This window comes from Arachis ipaensis, chromosome B03 (genome assembly GCF_000816755.2).
Source record: "Arachis ipaensis cultivar K30076 chromosome B03, Araip1.1, whole genome shotgun sequence".
NCBI classification, from domain to species: domain Eukaryota; kingdom Viridiplantae; phylum Streptophyta; class Magnoliopsida; order Fabales; family Fabaceae; genus Arachis; species Arachis ipaensis.
The window spans coordinates 25,873,685-25,878,528 of record NC_029787.2 but is presented as its reverse complement, the minus strand read 5'-3'; positions in this window follow the sequence as shown (position 1 = coordinate 25,878,528).

The window sequence follows — 4,844 nt, the reverse complement described above, 5'->3', positions numbered from 1 at the left end:
TAGGTAGTAGCGGCAGTAGTGGTGAATCCACTCGCTCCAGGTTGAGCTTTTAGACACCCACCTGGGTAGTAGCCGCAGTAGTGATTATTTCACTGGCTCTGGGTTGAGCGGGCAGTAGCAAGGGGGTTGTAGCTCAAACCTACTTGCTCCGCAAGGGGTGTTTCTGTCCAATGGTTAGCTACCAGGACATGTCGGGTTGGCTATATAACCGACAGATGATATCATCAGCCATAGGGCAGGCATTCATCATTTGCATATGTTTGAATTGTTTGGGTTTGCCTATTTGTTTTGGATTTCTACATCACATATGCTATGTTACCTAATTATGTGCTACTTGTTCTACTTGTACCATATTTGTGTATTACTTGCCTGTATTGCTTGTGTTTGTACAACTGAGAGGCCCTTCATGCTGGTGTCGGTGATGTTGATGGCTGTTCTTGATGAGATGAATTGATGATGCGATTGCATGATGATGATGATTATTGAATGAGATAATTTGAACTCCCTGGGTAGACGCAGTGATGTGGTTTCACTAGCTCCAGGTGAAGGTATGATGTATTGATATAGAATTGTTGAGATAGAACAACTGGTGATGGTTTTGCTTATGATTATGAGTCTGATTCGTGGAAGAGTCAGCGAGTTGGGAAACATGTGAAACGTGAATTAGATTTAGCACTCCCTTATGACAGTTGCCTATTCATGGATTAGCGAGAACCTAGGATGGATAATTGGTGAAGAAGTTTAGGATGCTTAGTGAGTTTTTATTGCAGTGCATTGTATTTATTTGACACTTTTACCGTACTGGGAACCCATGGGCCCGGGGTTCTCATTCCGTATATATCTCTTATTTTTCAGATACAGGTCCAAGTGCTCAGAAGTGAGTTGTGGGTCGTCTGAGAGATGGCGAAGATCTTTATTTTCTCTCCTTTGTGTTTTGCTTAGAATCTCTCCACCTTTGTTTTGAAAAGATTATATTATGTATTGAACTCTTTTGAATTTGCCTAAAGAGGCTCTCATGTTTCCTTCGGGAGAGATTAGGATATACTGTTGTCAACTACTTTCATACTGTATCCTAGCCGGCCTAAACTTCGCGGGTCGCGACTAGTGGCTATTTACTTATGTTATATATATCTATCTGTTATCTACCTCTTAATATCCTCTACGCCTTATCCGTTTATCGCTTTCGACTTCACAGTTTATCTTTTGTTGTCGAAACGTGAGTGACACGTCTTTGCGATTTTATTTCTACTCTTTTCAGCCTTCTCAATTAATACTCCTTTCGAAATTACCTACTTTTATATATTAAAAATCCACCTGAGAGTCGTACCACCGTAATATCATTGACTTATGACTCTAGCATAAGGATTTGAATATTAGGGTGTTACAAGTTGGTTGGGTGAAGACTCTTGCCAGTTGTTCAAGGAAGGAGTGATGGAATACGGGCTGTTTTTGAACCATTGCAAAAATATATGAAAAACATCTATTTAATATGAAAAAAATATCCTAATACTTAAAAAAAGAAATGTTCAGTTAAAGGATTAAAAAAAAATCATATAATTCTAAAAAAAATAGAAATATCCACATCTATAATACAAAAAATTCGAAAAATACATTAAAAAACATCTATTTAGTATGAAAAAGAAACATCATAATGCTTAGCAGAAGAAACATCCATATATTGGTGCTGAAGTGTATTGGACTTTCGGGTCCTAGTCCAGACACATTTGACTGGTTTTTGGCTGATATGTTCTTGGTTCCCTAACATTATTGATCTTAATAACATCAAATGATTACAATAAGTGAATTGTCTATTTTTTTAATTAACAATTTTATCTCCTTTCATAATTGTTCATTTAATTCTTATATTTTCTAAATTCTACCATACTCTCCAATCTTTTAATATAAAACTACTACCAACACTATCATCTTTTATTTTTCTTTTTCGTTCTCCTTTGTCCTTTAATGCTACCATGATCAACAAACTCCAACTAAAATAACTTTTAAAATAGAAGTTATTTTGGCAAGCACGTAACCAAGCTCAAATGAAACACTAATCACTCTTGATATATCGTTCAAAATTGAGAAGGATAGAATAAGCACTTTAAATAGCTCTAACAACCACATAGTTGAAGGCTTGATCAATGTACCCAAAAATATTCTACTAGCTCATAATTTTTTTATTTTGTATTGATTATTGGCTAGACATCACCACAAGACCTCTTCAATTATAAACTTTTCTCTCGTTTACGAGAGTAACATCTACATTTTTCATTAAAAGGATAGGATTTTATTATAAAATCCAAATTATAAAAAAAATTCAAAATTTTCAGAAAATAACCTTAAAAAAAACACCATCACTATAGTAGTTATTTTTTCCTGTCAAAGAATTACCGACCCTTAAACTCAAAGTTAACCCTATCAGCATATAAAAATCCTAGCTGATTCTATTTTGTCTAGTGGTTTGTGTGAGATGAGAATCCAACTCATTTAAGTTACGGATAGATCTACTCAACTTTCTAATAGTCATCGCTATATCAACCACATAGTTTAATATATAGAATCGATTCTATCCAATTATGTTTTATATTGTTTTCGGCGTGGTGTTAGGATTGAGTAGGGTTGAGTGGGACAGGCCCTATTTTAACTCATTTTTTTAGGACTTTTTTGAGTTAGGATTGATAAGATTTTTCTTTTTAACTTTTGGGCTATGAAACACGGATTCTCTCATGGTGCCAGCGTATCCGTGTCGGACGCGAATCCGACACCGACATGCAGTGGATACTTCAAACGAGCATATCGGCGGCGTGTCTTCTTGCGGTGCAGAATTTTGGTGGAGCTGTCACGAATCCGAATGATTCCGACTTGATTCAAATGTTCATGAGACGGATCTTTCTGCTAGACTACAAATCTTCAATTGATTTTGTGATTTTATGGCCCGATTAACCAATTTTTTCTTTTTAATTTTAAAATATTCTAAAATTAAAAACAAATCAAAATTTAAATTTAAAAATAAAATAATTAATAAATCAAAACCTAAATCTACTTACTGTTTGTCTTTGGTAATGTCGTATCGGTGCTTCCTAGCTTTTGGGGCTAAAGGCCAAAAATATTATAGAGGGCTTAGGATTGACTGTAGGATTGAAGGCTCTATTGATACCTTTGTCATTCACCATTTCTATAACTTCATACATGTTGAAAGATTTATTTCAACACAATGATTTTGGATAAAGTTGAGTTTTTTGAGTGCGGCCTTTCTCCAGATCCTACGTTAATGTAGGATATTTATACATTGGACTACTTTTTTTACCTAACGAGCTTCTTGTTAGTCTCCTTTAAACATGATCCTTCTACTTTCTTTTCTCCAACTAAACTTTTCTCATTTAAGCTTTGTTTATAGAATGTTATTAATTTACCTTTATATTTATTCATGTTTATGAAAATAATATTAAACAAATAATCGCATATGTGATTCTACTTTAATTTATGTCATGAAATACAAATTTTGTGTTAAATATAAGAATGTACAAAAATTAAATCGGATCAAAATTGAATATAAACAAAATCTACCTCCGTTATATCTTAAAGCATTAAATATTCTTAGATCTGATCAAATTTTGTTCGTAAATTATTGATATAAGTTGTTTTTCTATAAAATAAAATTAGTTCTTAATTTAAAAAGATTTTTTCTTGAAAATTTATATTTCAAATTGAGAAGCATAGAAAAAAAATTAAAATTATAACATAGGCTAAAATATACTTAGATTGGTAATAAAAAATAATTTTAATACTAAAATCATATGTTGGATTTCCATCAGAGAGAGGTAGAGAATTCTGCCTCCATATGCAGAAACAAAGTTTCGAACTTTGTGGGAGTTTAAAGAAACTACGAACAAAGTAATGGAATTTATCTTTGTGAGGGCAATGATAAGCTTCGAAGAGGAAAGAAAATAAAGAAAATTACAATATAAAAGTAGAAAAAGACAAAACCTTCTTATAAGAGTCACACTAATACCCTAATGCAAATGTGAAAATTTTTTTTATCTTTTTCTTTTTTAATTAGGCAAAAATGATACTATATATATCTTTAATTTTTGAAAATAGCATTATCCCCACTTCTACACTAACTATACCTTACGGGTTTGGTATTTTTGTCGAACTTAACTCATCTTTTATAGATACAAAGTAATTTTGTCCTTTTATAGGTAGTTTTAATTTGTCAGTATTATGAACTTTTGTGGGTCTACATAACTATTTTTCATTTTTTTAGTAATTATGCTACGTATAAACAAAAAATCAGCTATCGCATATAGAAACACATATTTAGCATTTCATAAAAATATTGTACTACTGTAAATAAGTTTAACTATTCGTCTATTACATATTTGATTTTTCTACTATGACAAATTTAATTATTTTGGTGGATGATTATTTAGTTGAAAAATTATGTGAATTAATATGTATAAACATATACAATTACATAGTAGCTGATATAGTGGCTGATTTTTATATGCATATATATTTTTTTATTTTTTAAAGGACTTGTTTCAAGTTTATATATACTTAAAGTTTTTTTTTTATATATATCTTAACATCTTCAAATGATTACAATTAGTGAATTGTCTATTTTTTGTAATTTATAATTTTGTCTGGTTTTATAATTATTCATCATTCATTTCTTATATTTTCTAAATTCTATCGTACTCTCTAATGTTCTAATATAAAACTACTATCACTACCATCATTTTTTATTTTTCTTTTTCGTACTCCTCTGTCCTTTACTTCTACCATCATCAACAAATCCTAACTAAAATGATTATTTGTAAACCCCGTTAAATTAGTAAATA